Genomic DNA, 27961 nt, shown 5'->3' on the forward strand with positions numbered 1-27961 from the left:
TCATATTACACAGAATAGGAAAAGCAGTCACTGCTCAAGAAATAATTTTCAAAATGACCAGAAACAGATCAGAATAGATCCAAAACACCTCATTTCCTCAGCTGCCCCTGAAATCATCATATTCAAGGAGACACCCAGTTTGGTGATATCTGATTTTTTTATCCAGTTCACTGATGATGACTGATGGTTCAAGACCATTTCCAGATTCGACAAGTCAGGACCTGCGGGAGCTCACAGATTTTGAGTCCCCTTGTTTTCACTGTCACGTGCCAAGGCCATGGGTAACCTGCTCTACCACATTTCAGCACAGTGGAACTGCCTAACTATTGCTAGGGCCCTGTGGAAACAGTTAGCTACATAAGTTAGAAACCATTGCGATGGTCTCTCTTGTTAAAAAATGAGCAACTTAGAGACAACAAAGGGATGTTTCAAACATATTTTGAGCAATGGCAATATTTAGTACATAACTTCTTTCGAAAAACACTGAGAGGTGACTACTCTTATAAGTACTCTTATAATAATTAAGGCCCAGTTTGTGTTTTGAAAACTTAGTTCCTTACACTTTCATGCTTTGGACAGCAGCATCTCACCTTTTGTCATTCGGGGCTATTGATAAAAAAGTCCAAGTATGACTAGGGTTGAATTTACACAGCTTTGTTGATTTTCATTGTTCTTCCTTCTCTCCACTTTCTGCTGAACTGCAGAGAAAGTGTGTGTACTCACGGAGGAGCCAGTTGGAGGCTTAGGAGGTTAACAAATACGGTACACGCAGTGTATAATGCTTAACTCAAAAAAGTACAATTTCCATGGAGTATATTGCAACCATAATGCATAGTTCCCCCACGGTTTCTAGAAATTGTACAGTTACTCTCTGTGGTATGAACTCACCTTGCAAGAGAAAGGTTTGTTAAGTCTTACTGAAAATCCTGGACATCTACGGTTTGACTGGCCAGACTCTATCTCCCCAAGTCCTAGCCCAGGGCTGGGCCACAGGGCCCTTCAGTGACTACACCTTAGAGAGATGAATGAATAATCTATCGTGGGGCTCTCTTGCTGCTCGATGCTCAACCACTGTTCTATTCTGATGTCTGATATGATCAGTCTGGGAACAGCCCGCGACATAATTCCTATTAGGGAATTTCAGAGTAAAGAGAATGAATTAAAAAAAAATACACACACCTGCATCTCTACTGACTTTTCTTTGGACAGTTCTTGTACAGTAGTTAAAATCCAGCTGTCCCACCATCGATCACAAGGTCTTCTTTTGTTTTTCTCATTTTAGAAAATATATGGAGGGTTCTTTAATTAGAAAGTCCCTGATTTCCTACCAGAAAGTCCAGGAGAGCTTTCTACGAGTTTCCTCTCTTTAGAAATAAAAAGGTATCTGTCACCAATCAGAACATGTCATCGCCACTGGTGAGCCCCATGCTTATGTCACCACTCTGATCGCATCACGAACTGTCGCTCATCGGTAAGTATCTCTGGGGCCAACGAAGTGAGGGAGAAGTTCCCCGCAAAGCATCCTCAGCCTGCACTGAGCAGAAAGAAGAAAGCTCAAGAAACTACGGTTTCCCTCTGTGGCCCCTTTGTGGGCCCACAGCAGCTATGAGGGGGCACTGGTCTCCCCAGAGCATGTGCTAAACAAACCGATATTTGAACCACAGAAGGGCCGGGCTGGGGCTGGGCTGGTCTGCAGGGGCCTCCTTTGTCTGGGGGTTGGAATCATTCCTTGGTTTCTTTTCACTGCTCCTCCCCACCCCCAGCTCCTTCCCCTCTCCCAATTCATTCTTTAAGAATTTATCCTGCTGCTTCTTTAACTCAGCATGTGTCTGGGCAGATATCCAAGAAAGCTCCCTTCAACAACGACAACAACAGGAACAGGGAAAAAAAATCCTCCACTTCAATGCAGTCCTCCCTGCTCTCCCTTCCCTCTCCTGGCTTTTCACAGCTCATGATTGATAATGTCCTCCTCTCTCTCACCCCGGGACGCCACATGCCTTTCTATTGGACAACACAGCCTCTATGAGGTGACCTGGGAGCCCAGCCACCCGGCCCTGAGACCCCTTTGGGGTCTTTTGAGAGAGGAAAAAAAGAAAGGCCAAAAAGCAGCCTGGATGGGGGCTGGACCAACAGGTACAAAGCCATCCTAGAGTTGAATGTACTGAGCCTTTGTGTGTGGACCAGGGCTCGGCAGAGCAGGGAGAGGGTGGGGAGCCAGGGAGGGGTAGGGACAGGGCGAAAGGGTCTTTCTGTGCCTTCTCGCCACCCTTTTCCTTGCCCTAGCAGGAAAGGCTACTACACTGAGACCTCAAAGAACCAAGTATATTTTGAGCCAGTGAAAATCACTCTACCAGAACTTTGCTTTTCAACTCTATTGGCTTCCTCTGAAATTCCTTGCGTGAAGACATCACATTTTCAATCATATTTTGTCACGAAAAGATGAAACCAACAATTATTGAGCATCTACTAAAGTCCAGGGACTATGCTACTTGTTTGCTCATTCGTGATTCCACTGAATCCTTGAAACAATGAGGTAGTAGTTCCCCTTCATTATTAGATGGGGCAACTGAGGCACAGAGAGATGAATCCCCTTGTCCTGGATTAACACAGCTAACATGCAGCCGTGTTGTGAAATGAACTCAGGTCCTAGGACCCCGAGGGCCCTAATTTGCTGCTGTACTCAGGTGCCTCAGTAACCTCTGAGAAACAAAAGAATGATTGAATGAAGAGCTCCCAACAAAGATAAGGATATTATTATTATTCCTCTTATTCTTATTTGCACCATCCAGAAATCTGCACCACCCAGGAAATTATTTTTCTTTCTCTTCAAGGCTGTTTTCAGATGAGGGGCACCCCAAAGTCGAAGAACCATATTTTCTCATTCTACCTTAGAAATGTTTTCCTGGATTTCCAATTAAACCTTATATCCTCTACATTTCAGGAGGGTCAGTTTGAAAGCCATCTGCTTGATTAGTGTTTCTGTCTTTTCCAAAATCGGACTTGAAAATATTGTCTGCTATATGAGACAATTCCTGCTTAAAGATACTTTCAGAATTATTCTGCAGATAAATGTGTGTCTTTTGTTAAATGAAAATGGTCAACTGTTTCCCTTTTCCTCAAAGCTTCCAGCAAACTTACAGCCCACGGCAGTCCCCAGAAGAGATAATCAGAGCTGGGAAGGAGCCAGGTGGCTCCCATTCCTTTTAGATGATTTCTGGTTTGCTTTTCCTCTAATTGCTAAATTTTGTATTCAGCTTATAAACCTATGAAATCCCTTTGGAAAGAGACAAAATATAACTCCTTGATAAATAAACAATCAGTATATATGTCTATCCTAGGCTGTCGTCATAATCTGAAACATCTTACCGTCATGCCCCACCTGCGGATAGGGCAGAGTAAGACAGAGCAAGTTCGTGAATGGAAGAGAAAGAACTAACTCTAGCTGACCTGGTGAACAACGTGCTGGAGTCTGTATCCCTCTCCCCTGGGAGGAGAGCTGGGAAGTGGCTAACCCAGGTGAGTGGAGGAGAGGGACAGTCTCCACGGAGGAGAGTGCAGCCTCCATGGCAGCAGCAAGGCCAAGACTCCTCCTTGCACTGGGGGTCCCCGGGCCTTACCTACTTTCCATGGTTATCCACCCCTTTCTTCATCCCTAGGTGCTCCCTTCCCTTGTCATTGCTCCCTCTTCCTTCTCCCCCCTGCTTCTTCTCTCTCTCTCCCTTTCTTTTTTCCAATAGCCTCAAAAGGCAATACACTGAGGAAAAGAAAAAAGAAGAGACCCAAAAGTTATAACTTGTCACTTAGAAAAACAGTTTGCTAGGGTTAAATACTGAGTGTGGGTCCTTTAGAATAAAAAGTAAGGGCATACCCATTGAAATGTTATGTTAGACCATCAGAAATATAGAACAGCAATCAAGAAATCTATCAACAAATACCTATGAAGCATCTACCTTATGCAGATACTGGGTTACTGGGGCAATAGTATTAAAATTAGAAATAAATGTTAATGGAGACCTTTACCTCATAAAGGATATAATATAGTGAGACACACACACACATGCCACATTAAATAGCCATATAACTGAATCATACAAAACTCTACAGGTGGTGTTATACACAGCAAATGAGCAGGTGTCAGGACAGAGTGTACGAGAGACAAGATGTGCACCAGGCTCTTGGAGGCAGGATGCACTGTGAGGTAGGCTCGAAGGAACGAAGCTGGACATGGGCACTAAAGGACGGGTGAGCTTAGGAGAGGAGCCAAGAAGCGGAAGGGAGCTGTAGCCTTAAGATCCTTGCTCCTATCACCATCCCCTGCCCATTACCTTCTAAGGTAGCATAACTGGTCTTAAGATTCAGGCAGGGGTGTAGAGGTGGAACCTGGGTGGAGTTTGGAGTAACAGTGAGTAATGTCTCCTGTCAGGACACTGGGGAGTCATCTTCTGAGCCATCTGGGGCTACTGCCATGGTTACTATTAAGCCAAAGTACTTATACACTAGGACTTCATCAAGTATCGTTCTCTCTTAAATTCGACTAATCCCATACGTAAATGGTCTTAACCACATTGCTCACCTCAAGAACTTACAACTAAGCAGCAGGGGAAGAGAAAGGCAAACCATTTCTTCCTTGTGAGTCGAGGGGGTTGATCTCAAAGAACTTTGGCTCTCACATTATGTTATCTTCCCGTCTACTTCTTTTGGCACCTTGGCGAATAAAAATTATTATTTCCATTTTGCACAAAAAGTCCTTCGTCTCAAAGCAAAGAGTGTTTTTTGCAACAAAGATTGAGCTTCCTTGACCTGAGATTGACTCCTTAGATTAACGTAGCACTGCTGCAGGATGTTAGAGAATGCCTTCATGTCAGTATGTGGTACTTAAACTCCCAGCTCATGGGTCTTAATGGACGTGAGTCCTCATCACAGAGCAAATGTTTTCAGCACCAAATGACAGAGCTAGGCACAAAACAGTAAATGACATCTATGTCCTGCTGAATAAAAGGTGTGTTCCTCATTTCTTCATTTTCTTAAAATATAACAGCTATTGCTAGAACAGGGTGAGAGAAGTTCTCACTGGTTTGTGTTTTGTTAGGTATCTCCTCTAGATCGTAGAAGCATGCGTCTTTCTCATTAATATCACCTGCAAGAAAACAAACCTAGGTACATCTATTTCTTTTTAGCCTATTAAATGCTAATAGCTTCCAAGTAACAAATATCTACTCTAGGATTTAGAGTGTGCTTGATATTTTGTATAGGCAGCAATCTATTCTCATGAATACTTCCTAAAGAGCTAGGCAAAGGTAAATTCTCTTTTGTTTCTATACCCAAACTGGAAACAACTGCACCGTTGGTGACTTTGGCCATATGCACACATACTACGTAGAGGGGGGAGCGCTGGGAACATCTTAATCAGAGACCTAGGCTTTCAGGAGTGGAACAGCCACTGCCATGCACTACCTCCAAAGACTTCAGTTTCTAGATGTTACTACGATAGGGAGCAAGCTGACGTTTAGCTCTTTAAGCTCATACCTATGAGATCTTCAGTGGGGTCAGCTGGAGAGTAAGGCCAGTTACACTGTGGGAGTGGGCTGCGAAGAGTTGCGTGCTAGCATCCCAACCTTAATATCTACGCACCTTGTCCATGGCAGGTGGTAAAACCTAAGAGGAATTTTGGGAAAAAGGGCTACATAATTTAAAAACCCTTGACTCCATCACATTTTGATTGCAACTTACGTGTTAGGCAGTGGTTAAATAGCGAATGTCAACGATTTTAGAGGGAAAATTAAAATGACAAATATTTATGTGTAAGACACTGCTTTGTATTATGAGATATGTGAGAAGATAGAGAAGGAATACAACATGATTATTATTTTCAGAAAGTTATAATTTCCCAAATACTACCTGGTCTGCCTGGTGGTGAAAGAATCGTGGACAGGTAGCCTGAGCTTAAGTAACTGACTCTCTTCCCACACTCCCTAAGAAAAGGATGGGGCTGCTAGATCAAACTAAAGGGCTGTGGATGGAGAAGCAAACTTTCTCCCCAAATCAGTCATGCTCCAATGTGGATTATTCCATTCTGCAGAGCAGAAATCACGGTTATACTAACAAATGCAGTTATTCAATTAAAAAAAAATAGTGATTGAACACTTATGAAGGAATCAAACAAATAAAGGGAGAGACATGTGGAAATTTAATCAGAAGAAAGGGCTTGGATAGCGGCTCCAGAAAAACACAGTCCCTTCTGCCTTTCTGCCCTACACGAACACAGGAGCTGTGCTGCCACAGGTACAGGTGTCCCCAGCTGTGAACAGCACACAAGTCCCCAGATACACTATGGAGATCCATGTCCTTGCTGACCAGCTCTGGTTCTGAGGGGATTCTTTGAAAAATTGAAATCTGCGTCTTTGTCATTCCACCTGCGGTTCTTCTCTGCCCACTCCAGTAAGATACCGAAGAGCCAGTTGATTATGATACCTTCAACAGTGCTGCAAGGACTTACTTAATACTCAGCCAGGTATCAGGAAGAAGGGAATGGGGGTAGGGGCGAGCATAGATCTAAAGCATTTGAGAAACCAGGGGACAAGAAGGTACATAAACAGGAAAAATGAAATGGGACAAACGCTCTGTTAGAACGATCCTAAAGGGGCATGAGAACAGCCACAAGTGAGGGAGCAAAGGAGTGACATGTGACCTTAGAAAGTCTCTGGACAGGCCAATTCTGAAAAAGCATTCTAAGCAGAGGGAGCACGGCACACAGATGCATAAGGGCATAGAAAGACAAAAACATTTGGGAAATTCAGGATAATGCCAGGTGCAAAGGAAAGAGAAAGGGGTCATGATTATGAAGAGCTTGGATTCTGCCTTGCAGAGTTTAGATTTTATTCTATAGGTTATAGGGAGCCAGCAGAGGCTTTTAAGCAATGCCTTGCTAGGAGGTAGGCAGAGAAGGAGTTAATGTCCTGTTTTTATATATGAAAACAATTGTAGCACAAAGAAATTATGCCTGAGGCCACTCAGTCAGTGAGGTCTGGAAAACAGGTCTCCCCACCCCCAACCCAGATGCTTTCTACCAACACATGCTGTTTCCAGAGTCAATATATCTTTGTGGGAAGCAATATATCTCTTTGGACATCCTGTGGGAAGCAGAATCCTTACCTGCCAATAAGAAATTGTAATCCTCTTACTTCAATGAAAGGAAATGTTACTTTGATGGTTCCCAAGTTACCACGTATACATTTGTATCAAGTCATTTATCACGATGTCATTGTGATATCCATCTGTTTTCTTGAACTAAATTGGGAGCTCCTTGAAATCAGGACTGTGTCTTCAGTTAGGCCTTGAGACAAGTGTTAATTGAACAATTACCATGTGCCAGGTGCTGTGCTAGACACAAGGTATTCCACTGCGACTGGCCTAGACATGGCCTCTGCCCACTGTGGAGTCTGCAGCCTTTCCATCTCTGCACTCCTGGTACTTAGACACAGGGCTGACACTCCAATAAGGTCTGCGAACGACGGCATGAGTAGAGCTAGTAGTCCCACACTATTTTCCCCCAAACCATGGATGTTTCCTAAACTTGTGTCCTGTGTGTGCACGGCTTGTGAAGGGAAAAAGGAACCTGAGTCTTAACCTGTCCCCCATCCCACCATTTAGAAACACCAGGCTTAGACAGAGGCACATACCAAGCTAAACTTCACGGTTCTACGCCAGATAGAAGACCAGCAGGTGGGCAGGTATCAGATTTCTGGGTTTGGTGGCCAGGAAAGTATCCCATGAGAAGTTGATAGAGTTGGAAATTAAGGGGACGATGCCTTCACTCCCTTCTCGGGTCCTCCCTTCCTACATTTAAAATTCTCAACTCCCTTGTATAAGTGAGGAAGAAACTAAAGCTGTGAAACAATAAAACCATTGGGCTGTAGGTTCAGCATTGGGATCTAGAACCCAAGTTCCAGCCATATCACTGCCTGCCCGCCATGTGGCACTCAGCTGGGTGACTCTAAGCCCAGCCTGGGATGGCCTAGTAAGGAATGTCCTCCTGCTGAGCAGGCCAGTAAGAGCAGCCAGGGACTGCTGCTCCCCCTCCCGCCATGAACCAGCCAGCCTTCTTAAGCCCTAGACTGGCAGGGCTGGTACAGCTTCCAGCTGCCTGCTCGTTCTACCACTAATAGGAAGCGACATATAGAGCAAGGGCACCACTTTTTGTGAAAGAGCAATCCTGTACGTCCTAACCTGGCTGTGGGTCCTTACCTTTGGCTGCTGCTTAGCGATCATTACAATCTGCCTTGACCTCAAGAGCGTACATTTAGGTTGCATACAGTCCTACTTCATTCTGGAAAAATCGTTCTCAGTGGAAATTATAGTATCCACTTGCTGCCTGCTGGGGAATAAGATTATCACCTAAACTGAAGCAGACCAAGATAGCTACCATGTGTGGCCTCCGTGTGGACACGCTCCATGATGGTGCTAGGGGAAAACACTGATTTTCCAGTACAAGGTTCTGATGTGTCTCCTCTGCTGCCCGTCGTGGGACCTTGAGTGGGCTACTGGCCACTGGGGGCCTCGTGCCCCGCCATATTACTGGGGTGCCCTCTGCCACGACTCAGGGGCTTGTGCAGATCGAGTGAGAGAAAGAGCTCCCACTTCTGTTTGCACCTCTACCTACTTTCAAAAATGTCTGTGTGACTGTCTGCGAAGAAGGAAACAAACTGTAAGACTTACCATAAAAAGAAAAGATCTAATGCTACGGTGAGGAAGAATGAAGAAGAATTATAGCCACACTTTCGGCAGGCTGAGTGGCAGGTAAGCAGTCACAGGTTCTGATGGGAGAGGAAATGAGCATCGGGTGTAACGCCATCACTGCTCGGGGGAAACCAGGTGACCGCCCATCCCCAACTAAAGGTGATATTTCAATTCGTCTTTAGAAAACCAACATGACATGTGTATCATCAAGAGAAAAAGGAAAATCTATTCTCACTCACAAGTATCTGTCCCAATGAAACAATACGAGAATAAAAAAACAACATAAAAAATTGTTCGAGTGCTTTCAAAAGGCCAATAATAGCAGACTATTAAAATAAATTTATGTGTATACATATATACATATATGTATATATGTATCGAGCATATATATATATATATATATGTAAATATATATATACTCAATGAAATATTATCTGGGCATTGAAATCACTAAGAAAACGTGGGGAAGTATTTGTGACACTGTTAAGTGAAAGCAAATGCAAATGGATATAAACAATGATTAGAGCACCGCAGCTTTCTTCACAGAGATAGATGGTAAAAGGGCACATTCTAACAACGGAACATAATCCTGTTAGCCCGGCGAGATGTGTGTGTATGTGTGTGCATATGAAAAAAAGAGATTCTTTTCATTTTCATGAAAAGAAATCTCAAAATGTTTTTATAAATGTTTTTGTGAAGATAACAAATATCAAAGACATAATCCATGCCTCTGAGCTCCCTACAGACCACCTTTAACTTATAAGAGGTGGGCAGGTATGATTTCAATCTTCTTAAAAGTAGTTAATTCACTGGGAGTTAAGACACTAAACAGAGCCTACTAAGGACACTTGTGATCTTGGCAACCTTTGGTCACTACCTCAATGTTCATGGTCACCAGTTTTTAAACTGAAGGAGGCTGTATGTCAGGGTGGAAAGCACACTCCAAGAGGGTTCAGTGTAGCCTGACCTTGGCCAAAGTCACTTCCCAGCTCTGGGCCACACTTACTTATCTGCCAAACAAGGAGGTTGAGATCAACAAACTCTGAAGTCCATTTTTTTTTAAGGTTCAGTGATTTTATGATCCTCTAAGTCTCCACCAAAATAAGTTCCCTTTAAATCTCCTCTAAATCTCCACCAAAATAAGTATGCAAAATACTTTGTAATGAAATATCTCTAAAATAAAAAAAAAAAAATTACCTCAATAATAAAAAGAATTTTGTTTCTCAAAAGGTAGCACAGACTAACAAAAGAGTGAAACGTGGAGTTAAATAAACAAGGGTTCGAATCCGGCTTGCCACGTCCTAGATGTTTAAACTCTTTTAGGAAAATCAATCAATATTGATGCAGAGTGACCAAACGCACCTGGTTAAATAATTCAACCCATATGGTAAATATATAACAAAATATAAGTCATATATAATAATCTGTCTATTCTTGGAAGATTCAAAGATACTCTGAAAGGTTGTATATTTCCAAGAATCATAAGTGAGAGATTTTTCAAGATAGTTCCAAGTTCTGGTTTCTCAGTTCACATGATATAATAGTTCATTGCCCCCATAAAGACACAGTGCCCCAATCTGTTTGGAGAGTATGACCATCAACAGTGCACTCCTGCTTCGACTGAGACCCACGTTCACCCCAGGCCAAGAAGACTCTGATTTTAAAGACTGTTTATAGTTATCTTACTCTCCCCATGCAGGTACCACATTCAAGTGAATGCTCATTATTTGGTCATATTCTTGCCTGACTTCTGCTTTATAGAAGTCTAATGGACAAAGGCAACCACTGGATGCCCTAAGTCTGAGGCCCCAGTATTTAACTATGTGACCCTAGGAAAGTAACTCACCTAGTTAGGGCTGTGGTTGCCTGGTGAGGGGTCACGTCTGGAACATAATTAAAGTTCCAGGTTTCAAATGCAATGTTTCTCTATTAGCATTCTGTACTCTCAGTAAAGTCTTAGTAAATGCTCTTGGTTCTATATTCACCCTTGTATATATATGGATCCGTGGCCTATTGGTTCACCCTCAATGATGCAGCTGAGCTATGGCCACTGAGTAGATCTGCTTCCTGTCATTTCAGGGAATTTCATTGTGTAATGGGCCTGGAGGTTCCTGTGTGCTGTCTGGATTTAACCCAGGGGGCAGTATTATCATCTGACCACAAACAGAACAAGCCCCAGAAGATTGTCAGTTTCCCTAAATCGGGGGCTAGATTCGCATTCTAGTCAACTCGGAGTAAGACACACAGTATTCTAGGTCAGAGAAGGTGGCAAAAGAACTTACGGGGGGAGGAAGGGAGTGCAGAAAGTGACAAATTTGAACGGTAGTTTAAAAAAATCCTAAACGACTCTGTTAAAACTGGGTCCAGAAAAATAAAAATGTAAAAGAGAGAACGAAGTGTGGCAATGAGCTGAAGCATCCTATTCCACTGAACACGGGCCTCTGACAGGTTGTAAAAGCAGGCAGCTGAGGGTTCATTCATGAGAGGCCATACCTCTCCCCTTTCCCATGCCCTGGCACTCACAGACGGGGCTTGTGGCGTGCCTTGATGACTGGACATCAGTGAGAAATTTCCCTTCTAGTAAAGGCAGGCATAGAGATATCAGTGAGGTACAAAACTCACCACTGGCCTTTTCTCGAATCTGACCAGACCCTCCCCAGAGGGCTCCCTCCTTCTCTTCCTGCAACTTCTCCTTTTAGCCAGCTGCCGACCACTCCTCGATGTATGTTCCCAAGATATGCTTTACAACTGCTCCCCCAGCCTGGCCCCTCGATCCTTCTATTGTAGCCTCTGCTTGCACCTGCTGCATAGCCCCTCCCTTTCTCTCCCCGCTCAGGGGTCTGCCCTAACCCCCCTCCAACCCATTAGCCGATTCCTAGGCAGATGATGCCACAGAATGAAAAAGGACAGTGGAGGCTGTGAGTCTCCTGCTGCCGGCCCTGCCTCTGCTCGCTGGAGCCCTTGTCTCACCTCCTCCCTTCTCCCCCCAGGCCTTCTTCTGTCGTCTGCTCTTTGGTTCCCAGGTTAGCTCTCTACTGTTTCTCTAATTTGTTTATTGATTTGGAGAATCAAATCACTATTGTTCAGCCACAGAAATAGCCTGATGTTAGGAAGGAAGCATTCATTGGGAATCAGGAAGCTATATTAGACACAGACTCAGAACATTAGGCTGAGAGGGTCTTCCAAAATCATCTCTTTCAAGCCTGTCACTTGAAACAGGCTTGTTCAATGTGGAAACAGAAGGCCCAGAGAAGCTGTAGTCTCCCTGCCCCCACCAGGCATCTTTGTGTCCTTAAGCCTGTCATTGTGCCTGTCTCAGTCTCAGTTTCCTCATCTGCCTGGCAACAGAAAAGATCTGCTTCAACCTCAAAAAAAAAATCTTGAAGATGGTAGGGAATTGTGTTCGTTGACCAACCCAGTAAATGTGTTATCCTGGCTCCATTTTCATCTTTAACACAGGAGTTCTACTTGTCACCCTGCTGCCTGGGACAATGAAACAGGAGAGAAGCACAAACTAGAAGACACCATACGCACGTATCACACAGAGAATTAAACAGAACACAGGTATTAGTAATAAAAAAGCAGTGTCAACCATAACAACGATAACCAAAAAGCGGTAACTATGAGAAGTGAACGTATTAATGTACCTTATTGTGCTAAACACTTCACATTATATCTATGTATCAAATCATAACATCGTACACCTTCAACTTGCACAATGTTATATGTCAATTATATCTTGATGACATTGGAAAAAGAGGTAATGTCAAAGGCTTCAGATTTCTGGAACCCCTGCAGAAAATGACCAAAGTAAATAGCAGCAATAGAGGGAACTAATAAGATAAGTCCTATTGGATGATCCAAATATCTATTGCCTGTTTCTCCCCTTCCTTGCCGTAGGAAGTAGATACAGACCTACCCTTAAAGGACTCCATCTTCAACTCCATCCTCAACTCACAGCGTAAAGTTCAATTCAAAATCCCTGCAAATAGCTTCCATCTCTGAGTTCTGAAGTTCCGATGGTCTTTATCACACACTTTGATGCTAGATTGTGTATGGTCTAATTTTGTTTCCTCAGCAAGAGAGAGCTGAATCCTTAAGGGGGAGAACTATATCTTCTATTATCCCTTAGTGGCTGACAAGCACAGGGCATATACTAAGAGCTTTGTAAATATCAGTAAGGTGCTTAATTTCTGAACTGAGGAGAGAACAGGAGCCCAAGTCTACACTGAGCTCATGTCACAGTATGCATCAAGCACAAGAGCTCCACATCTTCCAACCAGTCCTCCCTGCCCAACAGTATATGATACTACAGGCAGGATACATAGCTCGATTTATGAGATTTCAATTGATACTAACTACAACTAAATAAGATTCAAGGGCCCTGGATTCCATATATTTCATGTTTAGAGCCACCTGTACATACTTGCGCTCATATTACTTTACCCACCAAGAAAGACTTCTCTCCCAAACATATTATCTGATGCAACCTAATTTTTAAAACATTCTGACCTCCTGGAATATCATGTACAGCTAGCTGTACAAGCTGTACACTGCACAACATCAGAGGCCAAAGTTCACAGTGCAGCAAGCCTACATCTATCTCCTCCCTGAAGCCTCTAAGTACCTCTGCTCACATGGATTTGATTTTAAATGATTCACTATGTGGCTCCTCTAATCAAACATTCAATCAAATAGGAAAGAGATTTTATATAGTCTCTGCTTACTGCTGGAAATGCCTACTTCCTAAGCCACCTAAAATTTTCCATCATTTAAACTCACAGACAATTATTCTTCTTTGCCAATTCTGGATGTGTAAGAAGCCATAAATATCTGTCACCCTATTCACTGAAATAAATCAAGCTTTAAGGAACCAGAGGCATTTGACTTGACCCCTAGGCTTGGCCTTCTGTTAAATGTGCTTCTGATTCCTTTTGGCCAAAGCTCCTCCCAGTCCCACGCGGCAACCTCCGCTTCCACCTTGAGAAAGGAAATCTCAGCCTTTTCTTCCATCACTCCACCTTTCTTCCTCCCTACTTCAACCCGGAAGTGAAAATGAAAGACTGATGGCTGAATTAAATGCAAGAAGTCTTCCAACTAGTGTCTCAATGTCACCTCTTCTTCCAGAACCCAGACATATAAGGAATCTGCGGTTTGCACCATAGAGGAAGAATGAAGTTGGATGAAGGAACAAGGCAGAAGGAAGGGAGGACAAACAAGGCAGAGAATGGACTTCACGACTTGGGAAAGGCCCTGGCTCCGTTCAGGTGAGCACTTCCTCCAGGTAATGTTTTTTCCTTTTTTCTAGGGACAAAGGACTCACGGTCTGGAGAATCAAACCATCATCTAATCTGGAGACAAGAGTCGTTCCTACGAGCCCCACCACCTCCACATTGCTAGAACCCAAAAGTCAGGGATGCCCTCCCTCGCTTTACCTATTGGGAAATGGAAGCCTGCAGACTTTCTGTTCTCAGCTAAAGACTGTGAAATAGAACTAAACTCAAGTGTGAGTGGGTCTAAAGTCATTTCCTTTTTACCTCATTCTGTGGTCAAATGCTTTATTTTCCTGACCATCTGGAGAATTTACTGTCAAAGTCATCACTTTTCTCCTTGACTACACTTCATTCTGTTGAATGTTCACTACTTTGGATGAAGAAACTGCCTCCCCAAGGAAAGCGAATGATTCTTGAGGGCAGAAAACAGGTCACACCCGCTACATCATTAGAGGTGTTTGGCCAGGCCCTTGAGTCGGGCCCCTGCCGAATTTTCTATGTGATTTCTTTGGGCCAGAGCTGCTCCCCATACAGCATCTCAATTTCCACCACAACTATCTCGCATCTGGTGCAGGTTTTGCATGAGGCAGATTCTTGTTATTTTTAGAGAATGTTGCCCAAATCGAACAAGCTAGAGGTAGCTTCTAGAAGATCTTATCCTCTACTTTCAGGTAAGGTTCTCTGACCACCTGCTTTCTCCAATCTTGCTCCTCTTAGCCTCCCTCCCACTGGGTTGGTGCCTCTTTTCTGCTTCTTCAGCCCTTGCCTCAACTACAGGCCATATCCTTAGGTCACTGTTTGCCTCCATCTCCCATTCGACTGGGAGATAAATCATGGAGGGCAAGGGGCCTTGTCCTTACTCATTGTTCTAATTCCAGCCTACAGGACTTGCTAACTTTAGCACTTGATCAATGGTGTTTGTAAACTCAACAAAGGAACTAGACCAAAGAGCTTATAAATCTGACCTGACAGACAAGGCCACTAGCACTAGTCGAACAACCCAGCAGATTTGGGGGCCTCAAGGTTACCTGTGAGCAGAAAACCCACCAGGGTCCTGATGTCCAGAAACAGACACGATCTATTAGGGTATCAGCTCTCAGAGAACCCTGAGTTTATGACTCAAGTCTGTATCCACAGAACCCAGGACAGTGTCTGGTATATCCTACAGAATTACTATGTGTTTGTGGAACAGGTAATTAACCTTAATTACTGAATCCAATCCCCATATACTCTTCCTTTCTTCAGAAGGCAAAGTTTCCCTGATAATGACTGGCAAAGTCATAGAAATTTAAAGCCTGATGGAGTTGGGCAGCTGATTCCAAGTTCTCATTTACAGATGGGAACACTGAGGTCCACGATCTCACAGAAGGCATCCTACCCTCAGTCTAGCACATGTTCAACTCTGTCACACTGTCACGCTTTGCAGGAAATCCAAGAGCCTGTGAGGCCTATAGCTGAGCCACAGGGCTCCTGGCTTTTTTCTTTCCATCTCCATCCAGCACTAGTCTCTCGACAGTAAAGAAGAGTTTCCTCTAGGAAAAAAGGGATGGGAGGAGCCTTCCCCCTTCCTAGGCAGCAGCCAGAAGTTCTGATGTCCTCTGACAATCTAGGAGAGGAGCCATCATCATCCAGTATCTTCCAATGTCAATGCTTCAATTTCACAGACAATCTGGAGTACACAAAGTGTACTGTTGAACTTGAGTTTTATTTGAATGTAAAATATCAGTGGGAAAGGGCTCTCAGAAACAAGTTAAGTGCCTTCCTCCCCTTTTACAGCCTGTCTCCTCTCATCCTATAGGTAACTGATGCTCAAAATGAACATCTTGTTGACCTCTTTGAGTCACCCATTATTAATGCCATTAAAGTGACAATCTTGGTACCAGCCCTGGCCTGCGAAGCTTTCATATTAAGGAAAAAAAAAATCTTGAAACAAAAGAAAGCCTAGGTCTTCTGGGGTGTGGCATGGCACTCCCTGCATGCTAAGGCTCTCCTCCAATCATAAATGCTTAGAAATGCTGCCCCATGACTTGTCATTTTCCAACTCACGTGTTGGTTTCATTCTAGCTCACATCTAGAAACTTGATTTTCAAGGTGTTGGCAAGAGGTGATTCAATGTGCAACTGGGGAACAGATATCAATGTTGCTACAGAAAAGGCAACCGCCCTGAGTCTAAGAAGAGAAACAGTGCTCAGCCAGGGCACCAAGAGATCCCTTCAGACACCATACACGTGGACGGCACACCGTGCCAAGTTGACGTACAAAATCATCCCAGACGCAACGATGGGGACCATAAGAAGTAGTGTCCGTTTAATAAAATAATTCACCCCACAATGGCTTGAGAGACCATTTTCTTTTGCTCAACTGTTTTCCAGAAGAATGAAAGAGCACTAAAAATCAATCAGAATTCTAGCCAAATCATAGATGTCCAAAGGGATCTTGTATATCAATAAAAATGATTGAATTTACACACAAAAAATGAACCTATTTAAGCATTTTTTTAGAATGAGATCACTATCACTGTAGTACAAGGCATAACAACATCTGCAGGAATGTATGTGTGCGCGTGCGCGCACACGTGCGCGTGCATGAGTTCTGCCATGGGGACCGGGCGTTGGAAATTGAAGGCAAAGATCCATGTCCACAGAGGCTTACCCATAGGTTTCTTCCCATGAGCCCCACAACCACACTGCCTTCCACTTCTCTGACCTCCCATAGTCCTAAACTCTGTAAGCCCTGGGGATGTTGGCCAGCAGCTGCTCAGGCTGCCCAGTCAGATATTCCTGGGCCTCCAAGAGCTTATTTTAATGGGGAAAAAGATCCAGCTTTATTCTCTGGTAAACTGGCCAACTGTCCTGCTCAAAAGTCACAATGTCATTCTTAAGGAGCATAAAAAGCCGATGACTGTGCCAGCACTTAGACCAGCCACCCCAAGAATGCCCATGCCTTGAAACCCCACTGATGGGCCACGAGTAGAGGCCTCTTTCAGATACTGAGCCACAACAGGGTTGTAACCCATTTTGGCGGCCTGAGCTGCTGTGTTGCTTTAATCCTCATCGTGACAGGGAGAAGAAAGCCAAGGCTGACATTCGGTGTCAACACAAAGGTTTAACTGCAACTTTAAATAAAATTACCTACTGCCTCCAGCATTTCTTAAGTCTGCTGGTATCTCCTGCAGCAATGGTGAACACTGTATTCCAAAAACACGTGTTCTAGTTGGTACCATGTTCTCCACAGCCAGGAGGGGAGAGGTCAGACTCATAGTAATATGACCGCACTGCAGGAGGCAAAATAACGGTCAGCCTTACAGGAAACACAGGACCTGTTTTTTTTTTTTCAGCCAGCACAAATAACTCACCATTTTCACTGGTATCTCCCTTCTTTTGCAATGAATGTGAGGCAGTGCCACAGGGACATACATAAAATAGTGTATGTGTATTCACTTATATGTCTGAGTCAGGATGAACATTCAGAAAATGATAGAGCTAGACAGGTGTGTGGGTCAGGGGTGTAGCCTCGAAAATTTTTTGCTAAACTGGTTTTGTCTTATCGTATGTGAAGTATATTATATTTTCAAAAAAAGTTTTCAAACTTAAGGTCGGGTCTAAAATCTGATGGCAAGTTGTATGCAAAAGACACAAACAGAATAAACAACATAATTGTTTTTAAGAAATCTGTGGTCGAGTCCTGGCTCTGAGAAGAACCACAAGCTCTCAGGCGCTTCCCTCGTGGGGGTGTCAGCTTCCTCGTCTGTAGAATGAGAAAGGTGGACCTTTGCTGGGCCCTGAGTCCTTCTCAGCATCTTTTAAAATTTACAGGGCTGTCCCCTGTCAGATGTCTGCATGACATCTGACACGATTTATCACCTGCTCCCTGGATTAGGTGATGTCCACTGTTCCTTCAGGCTCTAAAAAAATCTCTTCTTAATATTTCTGAGCAAAAAAATAAAAAATCAGTGGCTGTGGGTTTCCATTTCAACTTCTTTTCCTCATTACCTCAACTTAAGATCTACATGCAAATTTACAACCAGCTCTAAAGTTCTAAAGTTCTATAAAATAGCTTCCCAAATCCCAAATGGACATGACATGTTCGGAAGCAAAAAGATATTATAATTATGGTTCCCAATCCCTAAATCAAACATTATTCACTCAGCTTTGGCAGTGATGGTCTGGAAAACGTTAGGAATTAACATCTTCTACATAACTCAGTTATTTATTTTTTTGTGGGCGGGGGGAGGGGGGGAGGTGGTCCTATCTGAAATGCTGGTTGAATCTGATGATTGATGGACACACCAGGGAACCATGAAGAAAGAGGCACATTGCTTTCAGCCCAATATTATAAGGTTACTCTCCTTCTATCTTTATAAAGAGGTTCGAGTATACTATCCACTCCTTTCCTTAAAAATTATATAATTTTAGGCTGTAGAAGGCACCTTATACAATATCTGGCTCAATATTTCCATTTCGGATGAATGTTCAGAGAAGAGGATGCTCTCCAGACAGAACGAGGACTCAGACTCAGTAATTGAGTCTCAAATCTTGATTTTATTTCCCCTTGTCCTTTGCTCTCTGTTTCATAGGCCTCACACGGAAAAATAAAGCAGGCTATTGTTGGGAGGACAGCAAAGGTGGGGGTTGTTTTGTGAATCAAAGAAAAAGGTACCCAGGAGAAGAGCTCTCTCACTGTTTTCCTTTCCAACAAAAATGGTGATAAAATCCATTAAATATGTGGAGACTTGTACAAATGAGAGAGAAAACAACCCTTGCATAGGCTAAAGGGCAATTTCCCTTTTGTAGGACAAAAAACAGCCTGGAAGACAATGTCAGTTCCACTGCTGGCCAGTCTAATACGGTACAAGGACTCTTGCTTTCTGTATTAGATTCTTTTCCGAAAAAGGGTAATTTTGAGTGATTTTATTTCATAATTTGTTAATTACTCACTGACCCGGAGGCTCCAGAGATGCTTGTGTTCACTGTAGATAGATCTCCCACAAATCATGCCTCCTAACACTTGGGTCTGAGTTTTCTCTGCTCCATCCATTACTCTGGACACCTGGGTAATGAGCTCTGGCCAATGACAGACAGTGCTCTCATATTTAAGGAAAAATATTTAAAGGAAAAATATTAGCTGTAACATGAGACTTCATTAAAGACCAGTTGCTTGACAGAATCTCTTCCCTAAATCCAGCAAAATGCTTTAGACCATGGGTCACTCATTGACCCAGTTTTTTATGGGCCGGTTCCCCTTATAACCATTTCCCTCACAGTTCCAAGGAGTCTTTCGGAATGGCACATTAATTTTCATTTTAAAGCGTGAGATCAGGAATCAAATATATGCATTATTCTTCCCTGAGACATGTAAATCCAGACAGGAAGGAGGAGAATAATGTGTATTTAGAACATTAAATTTTTTTTAATTTTCAGTTTTTCCGGGAGCCGCCTCTGCATGAGAATGAAGAGAAATCTTGTCTTTTTAGGGTCATCTAATTGCAGTTTTGAAAGTCATATTACCCAGATTCATCCAAATGTTTCTTATATATTCCTTCAAACAATGGCTTTCACCAAACTCCTGCTCCACCCTCCATACTGCTTCGATCTGAACCTTCAGTAGACAAATACAATATTTTCACTGGGGCAAGTAGGTACAATTATGCCAAAAATTACTTTTCAGCGTTCTGCTTCCAAAAACTAAAACACAAAGCTAACAGCACCCTTGGATGTTATATACCACTGCCGGACACCTAGCCTACTTTGTGTAGCATTTGCATTCAATGGGTGGTTAGAATGGGGAAATAAAGGATTTGCATCAACTCTCAGTTACAATCTTATCTGTATCAAGCTGGTAGATGGCTATTTTTTTTGTTGTTTGAAAATGATTTTTCTCTGGTCAGTTTCTGAAACCTCTCTCCTGGCCTTACTACGGCAAATGCTCAGGGGTCAGCAAAGTTGTGTTAAGATTAGCTTAGGTCAAATGTAATTAGAAAGGGAAATGAGCTCTGGAAGGAAAACAGGGTTTCCCAGATGTACTTCCTACTGATTCTCCACATGTGTTCCAGGAAAGCAGATTTCTTTTGTAGCCCCCACGAGGGTTTTTCCTGCTTTCAAGTTAACACGTGCTGTGCTCTTGCATTCTTAGAATTACCTTGTTTCTCTCCATATACCCCGACCAGCAGATCCTTATCGGCTCACTTCAAGTCTCCCCTCTGAAGGCCTCCTGAGCTACCCTGGTTGACCCTGACCTTCCCCAACTCTGAAACCATTCCTTCAAATTAAACTTAGTTGGCAAATGGTAAATTTCAGCTGAACTGTGAAGACTTGAATGACACATGAATGCCCTCAGCATTTTAGGTGCTCAAAGGGTAGCAGGGAGACAAATGTAAAAACAAATAATCATAAGGAAGTGTGAAGGAGGGTGTACCAGCCAGGGTCTTAACAGGAAACAGACGGCACACCCAAATCAGGATAGTTAAGGAGAACTAATTTACAATGGTGTGGGTTGTTGTAAGGGCAGCACAAGAAGTGATTAACAAAGATGCTGTTACTACTTCTTGGTTTAAAGTACAGAGAGGGAGCACTTCCTGGAAACACAAGGTCCTCCAGAGGGTTGGTGGATTTTCAATGTCTTCTACCTCCAATCTCTTCTCCATTCTGCCACTGAAAACAGCTTTCTAAGGGGGCAGATGTAACGCTCCCACCGCCTTATTTCTAAGCTCAGCTGGCTTCTATTTCCCTGAGAGTGAAGTCTAAATTCCTTGGATTGCTGGACCAGGCTCTTCAGCATCAGGACCCAGCTGCCACAGTCCAGCTGGTCACTTGCTCACTCCAAAGCCATCACCTTCTATATCATTATGACCCTGTGAATCCTCTATACCAGGGGTCTCCAACCCCCAGGCCGGGGACTAGTACTGGTCCCTGGCCTGTTAGGAACCAGGCCACACAGCAAGAGGTGAGCAACAGGCAAAGGAGCAAAGCTTCATCTGCATTTGTGGCCACTCCCAGCACTAGCATCACTGCCTCAGCACAAGCTCAGATCATCAGGCATTAGATTCTCATAGGAGCACTGGTCCCTGGTGCCAAAAAGGTTAGGGACTGCTGCTCTATACCTTCATGCCCTAACTAGAATGCCATCTTTAACCACCTAAGGCCTACTTGTCCATCAAGATCCAACCCACACATTTCTTTCCCTTAGGCCTTGCCTAATTCTCCTGAGTCAAGTTATTTATTTCCTTCAGCCTCCAAGTTGCATATCTCCTGTAGCTCTTCTGGTGCCAAAAAGGTAAATGCTAAAGAGGCTTTGAGTTTAAGCAGAAATAGAGGGACAGGGGCCAACTAGACATGTATTCTGAGTCTTAATCTTGGACTCCTTCCATATTACCATGTGGTCATGTCCCAAAGGACCCATTTCTTCTTTTTTTAATCATAAGGTCAAGATAATTCAGGGAAGATTCAGAAATAACATTTGTTGTTGCCAAAATTGGTTCCATCCATACTCAGAAAATATGGAGAACAACTTAATATTGTGAAGATAACTCAATCAAAAGAAATAATAACAATGGTAATTAGAGTCCCTCTGAGTGGCTGCCCTGGGCTCATGCCCTGTATAGAAGTGGTCCCTGAGGCCACAGAGAGTACTGGGTTCCAGCAGGAGCACTCTGCAGGACGCCCTAAATTAGCAATATAAATCTTTTAGAAATAAGTGACCCCACTAGTTTCCTAGCATCAGGTTATAATTGAAAAATTAAGCAAAGAAGCATAAAAGGCTTTCGGCAAATAAATTCACAATGATAAAATGTGGACTGGCCCAGGGGATTTTATGTTACTATCATTTGGGGGCTTTTTTGGCTCTCTAAGTTAAAGTGAAACTGCCAAGTACTCTTGGCTTGAAACATTTCAAAGCAAGAAAACTATAAAATAAAAATAAAGTTACCAAATATGAATGAAAATCTCTCTATGATGGTGCATGGGTAATTTAAGATAGGATGAAAAGGTTCCCTGATTCTAAATTGAGTAAAACAAACTTAAAATGCTTCTTAAAAGCAACTAACATCTTCACAGAAAATAAAACAAAAAAATTAAATTCTTAAGAAGGAAAAACAAAACCAGTGAATAAGTGGACATGAACTTTAGGCCTACAATGTAAAAATATACCAAGAAAGAAACTGTACGTAGAAACTACAAATACGGTTTTAATATATACTGTTCTCTCCACCCAGAGCCTCGCTCATTCTTAACCTGCATTATATCGCCAAGACTGCGCTATGCAAAATGGTTGTCACAGAAAAAATATAAGATTCCCAACCTTGCCTTACAGAGCTCACAGAGTAGCTAGAAAATGAAAACTAACATACTTGAACCAATTTTGTGCCTAGTTCTGTACTGGCTGCCAGCGCTTAACTTACTGCAAGTGATCATGGAATCCTGAGATGAAAGCTGTCAGTCTGTTCTGGGTAAATATGCTGGTAGGAGTTAGACATAAAAAGTTGGGAAGACATGGCTAAGGTAGTAAAGAGGAGGAAAACTGAGTCCTCCCAACATAAGGGCACTGAATTAAGGCACCAGTACCAGAAAGAGCAGCTTACTGTCATGAGCACGAATCTATGGTAGAAAAAGAAAACTCAGCGGGAAGACGTAGGCTTGTTTTCAGCATGTTTAGAGTTTAGGTGTTACTAGTAGTCACATGGGTAGGAAAATCCAAGCAAACTGGGACATAAATATCTTTATATAAACACATAGAGATCTTAGTGATCAGAGAGAAAGACACCGAGACACAGAGAGACAGACAGACAGACAGAGAGACAAAGACAGAGACAGAGACACAGAGGGAGAAACAGAGGGAACTCAGAATTAACCTTTCTGTGAAAATGAGCAGAAGGAGACATGGAAGACTTCAGACACGATGTATCAGCAAGGGACAAACTTTTGTGATAGTTTCTCCCAGAGTACGCTGGTGGCAGAAGACAGATTCATCGGTTTTAAGAAAAAAAACAAAAGCAGTATTTGAAAGGTACCCATAAGGGAAAGCAATTTTAAAAATAAATGAAATTCTCTCGCTTTTCTCACAGGTAGATCAGTTCTCCTTCCACATTTTAATTTTTCTTCTCAGTTCCCTTGTGTGGCATTTTCCTCATTTAACATTCTGCATGCTTGTATGTGTAGACAGACATGATACTTTAGAATCATGGAAGTATTACGAAGTGTGTGACAGGGGCAAAGAGGAAAAGGTCTGAGGGATGACTTCGAGATTGCCCAGCGTACTCTCAGGCTAAGCACGAGGAACCTGTCAGCTTTTCCCCCTGGTATCTGGTTCATACACTTACATTTTAATATAGAAGAATGAAGCTGGATGAGCTAGTTCTCTTCCCGGCCCTATCACTGCCTTATCTGGTTGACCTTGGATGAACAGAGTGAGTGTTCAGTGAACTCAACTGTTGAATGAACAAGTTGGGACAGTCAATTTTGTTTTGGACTCCAAAACCCAAGGTGCTAGGACCCTGTAATCTCAGAGCTGAGCTCAGGGCCTTGCTGAGTCTATGTGGAAATCAAAAAGACACCTCATACCTTCCAGGAATAGGCAATCTAGCTCAGAGGGAAAAGTAAATGCCTGGAATAAAGAAAGCACAGTTTAACATACAATGTAAATACATACTAAGTTGTAAGCCAACAGAACATAATAAAAGTTAAAGAGAGGAGATGTCCAGGACCCGGGCACCTCTGGAGAAGTCCAAAATGGCTTTGTTAAGGGGATGGGATTTGAGCAAGAAATTGGTAGGTAAGATGATGAGGGAAGAGGAGGTGTGCATGCACACACATACCCCTACACTAATATATGTGCACACACGTGGACCACAGCAATCCCGTGAATGCGTGACGGCTGTTAGACACACAGAGCGAGTCAACCCCTCAGGCACGGGACTGAGAGGCACTGAGCAGGTTCCCTTAAGTTTCCAATGTCATCTTTTGTATGCTGAAAATACTTCCACTAATTTATTATTTCATAACTTAAAATTTGAGAGATTTTCATCTGCAAAGTCTCTGACACATTAAAATTTCTGGAGAGAGGAAATTTCTCATATTAGTTGTCCTCAAACTTTAGTTCTGTGGGCAGAGTGTGGGGACTGCAAATGGCTGAGGTCTTGGGAGAAGACCCAGTTCAGGAGGTCAAGCATGCACGCACAGTGCTTCCTGCGGGGGTGGCCAGGATTCCAGAGTAGCACTGTGCCAAAAGCCCTCAAAGAGAGTTCCAATCGTTACTTATGTCTTGCTGTGTCGTCTCAGGAAAAGCGAGTCATGCAGACCGATAAGAGACAAGGCCAGGAGAGGCTCAGGCTTCTACACAGGCTACATATGAACATCCCATAATAAGACTCCAATGAGAGTATAAGGATGATGCCCACTATGTCAGAGATCACGGCCGCATGTTTAGCTCAGTGTTTTCTCTTATAAAAAACAGGATTGGATTTAATGGTGCCCAAGGTTTTAATGGTCCCCAAGGCTTCTAATACTCAGGCTCTGCGTCTGTGTTTTCGGCAAGCTGAATCATAGTTATGGGTTTCTGCTTTCCTCACACTGGATAGAACTTCAGAATCTCTCACAGGCGATGAGAGCTGCAAAAACACTTTGAGATCCCATTGGTAAAAAATTATTTTTTAAGGTATCCATTGAAAGGGGAAAAAGATCCAGACATGAAACCAGTCCTTACAAAATAAGTTTGTGACAGGATTGATTTTAAACAGCTCTCTTACCCCATTTTACGTGCAATATTCTGGAAGAGTGTTCTTCCCTAGGTTCTCCACTGACTCTATAGTTCAATTTACAAAACTTCGTTTTATACTTCTCTTCAGGAAAATATCTGCTTCTTGAAAAATGAGGTCCATCTGATTTGAGCAGAGTACATAATAACTCACGATGATTATTCCAGAACATTTTGAGTGACATCCTCTGGCTTAAGCCAACTTATTTATTCTCCCCTTTCTTATCCACAACATGCTGCCTCATGGACTCACACGAACATGTATTCACTATACTCTTCACTTTAAGACATATGAGGTTTATCCATTCAATTCTATACCACCTTCGCCTACTTTCTTAGTTTCAAGTGCCTCTATTTCTTCAAAATGGTACATATCTGGGCAACTGGTTTGCCCAGAGGTACAAATTTCTAAAGATAATCTACTTATCCAAGATTGTATCTGAGTAATTGATTAGCCAGAGCAGAGGGGCTCACGGAAAAGGAAATGGAGAAAAAGAATTTTTTCTGATAACTTATTGCCATTTTCCCACATACTTTGTTATCATTTTCTAACAAACCACGAGGGGCCATCATTACCTAGAGGTGTAACTGTCTAAACCTGTGATGAGTTTTCTCCCTGGAATTGGTAAATCATACCTAGGATAGAGGGAGGCTTCCTTAATAAATATACTCTGTTTAGATGTGGATAAAATGAAGGAGTTCTAGAGAAAAGTAAAGGAATGTCAAGGCTAGAACAAAAGGAGGCATGGAGGAAAGAATAAGACAGAAAGAAGAAGGAAAAATAAGGAGAACTTAAAAATGTTCGTAAAAAGTAGTCCAATTCCTCGTTTTCACTCTTAAGGAAAAGTGAGACCTAAAGTATGGGGAGGGGCAGAAATCAGAAAGTCAGAAGAGGAAAGAGGAAAAGAAGGAGTCCTGGAGGAGAGAAGAGGATGGAGGAGAGGGAAGGAGAGTTTGGAAGCACATCTGCGGAGACAGTCTAACAAGTCCTGGGCTCTGTCTGAGGAGCACACGCCGCCCTGGATCAGACGCGATCCTGCACACTCGAGCGCACCCGCTATATTTAGCTCCACTGTAACTCAAGTCACTCGTGTTTCACTGGGGCAGCTGCCACAAAGTCCTGAAGAGACATTTTACTATCTACCCTGGGACAGCCGTGCCAAGGGCCTGGGCCTTCACAGCTACAGAACTTCATTGTGTTTATATACAAAAGAGCAGCGTTTTGAACATAACCGATTTGTCTGTTAACATCATTTAATGGTCTGGTGTATAACAGGACAGCATTTTCAGAAGACTGAAGTCATCACTCCCGGTTGCTAATGATGCCCCTTATTCTCAACCCTTGCAAACAAATACTGGCCCTTACCTTTTACGGTATGTTCTCTCATGAGAACTTCCCTGATCTTTTGTCTTCAACTCCTCATGGGGCTCTGCGCTTTAAAGAATGCTCTCTGGTATCTAGTCAAGCACCCTCAGACCCAGCTGACCTACAGAAATACCTACAGGTTTCCTTTGTTGCTGGGAGAACACAGCTGACTTTCACTGAAAAAGAGTTCGTCTATTAAAGGGTCAGCAAGATACCACTTGAATACCCTAGAGCCAAGAAATGAAAACCCTGGCACTACACAGAAGTGCTAAGACAGGGAATGGTTTAGAAAGTCAACATTTCTTCGCCCGAATATTAAGTATTTATGAGTCAGTGTTCTGGGTAAGCCATTTCAGTCAGATTCTGTGAGACAAAACCACACATACCCATTTCCTTCCCTCTCAAGGAGATTCGGTTATGATTTGTGCATAACAATTATACAAGGCGGCCCAGGGAATAGATAAATGAGCTTGAGATAAATGCTGAGGGAAGAAGAGGCAGTTGGAATCTGGGAAGACTGGGGTGATTTTTCAGAGGAGGAGACTCTTTCCTTGAAGAATGAAAAGGGTATTGATAAGCAGAAAAGAGGGAAGAGAGAACTCCAGTGGGGAGAGAGAAAAGATGTCTCTTACTCTTTGGTTGTGTATATAGTCCGATGCTTCTGCAAAACTAAAGTTCCCAGGCTTGCGCCTTGACAAATACCAGTAGATTCTCCATAATTAATCCCTGGAACAAAAGCCATTTGCACAAAGATTTTAGCCAAGAAGCAACATCCTTATCTACAAACCAGAAGCTAAATGTCCCTCTGCCATGAAAAAAAAGACTAGGAAAGGTAAGCCAAAACTAGCATAGTCCTTGGAAGAATAATTGTCTCTGCTGCAGAAAAAAATACAGGGCCAGTGACACTGATAGGAAAAAGTGATAGAAGTGCCTGCCCTCATCTAAACCTTGAAAAGGAGAATCCCTGGAGGACAGTGTGTGCCAATCACTCCTGCCTGGCTGGGCAGAGGAAGTGAGCAGGCAAGTGCCAGGTAGGGTGGGGAGCTTACTTTAGCCAGAGTTCACCTTCTAGCTGTCTAGTTCCTTTAACCTGGACTAGACTGAAGGGCCAAGAGAAAAACGTTCTCTTTAGGGTATGAAATGGATCATTTCTGGTCCAGATGGTTTCCCATAAATACATTAATGATTTTATAGGCATGTCTGCCCAGAAAGGGAAGAGTTTAACAATCACACTGTGGGAAATGCTCCTTTGAATTCTGTGTAAACTGAGTGAGAGACCAAAGACCTATTTAAAAGTATGTTTTTAGTGACCCTCTTTCCCACACCTCATTCTTTTTAGATGGTGAACTCAATAAACAAGCCTAATATTTGATTTAAAAGAGAATATAGACTACATTCAAACCTTCAGAATCATTTAAACATGGATGGTCCCAGCGTTGAGAAACACAGGCGCGTGTGCGTTACACACACACACACACACACACACACACACACACACCCCTCATTGGTAACAAAATCAAGACTTCTACTGCTGAGCGTGGCTGTGAAGTTCCAGGATTTGCGACATACCTCAACTGGACAAATTCTAAAAAGCAGGCATAAAACTGTCCAGAAGCCCTTTTCTTTTGCCTCCGAAACCACTCCCAAACCTTCCTCAGACTTTGTCTAATCCCCCATCCTTCACCCAAACTATCACAATAGTCTCAAAATGATCCCTTTACAAATAAATCTAATCTTGTCATGCCCCCTAACTCAACCCTTTAATAGCCCACACTGCTTTTATGCTAGAGACCCCAGGGACCTTTCTCTTGGTCAACAGGGACTGGGGCAGGTGCCCCAA

At 43.0% G+C, this 27961-nt stretch overlaps 1 protein-coding gene and 1 long non-coding RNA gene across 2 annotated transcripts in view; both read right to left on the reverse strand.

Annotated features, from left to right (window-relative positions):
- SETBP1 (SET binding protein 1) overlaps positions 1-27961 on the reverse strand; it is a 324498-nt gene that overhangs the window by 200513 nt on the left and 96024 nt on the right.
- LOC120586173 (uncharacterized) overlaps positions 18237-27961 on the reverse strand; it is a 39582-nt gene continuing 29857 nt past the window's right edge. The window contains exon 2 of the long non-coding RNA XR_005648628.1: positions 18237-27621. This is a non-coding gene — a long non-coding RNA (uncharacterized LOC120586173). The remainder of the gene's footprint in view (positions 27622-27961) is intronic.

The sequence above is a fragment of the Pteropus medius genome, unplaced genomic scaffold (genome assembly GCF_902729225.1).
Source record: "Pteropus medius unplaced genomic scaffold, Ma_sr-lr_union100, whole genome shotgun sequence".
Taxonomy (NCBI): Eukaryota; Metazoa; Chordata; class Mammalia; order Chiroptera; family Pteropodidae; genus Pteropus; species Pteropus medius.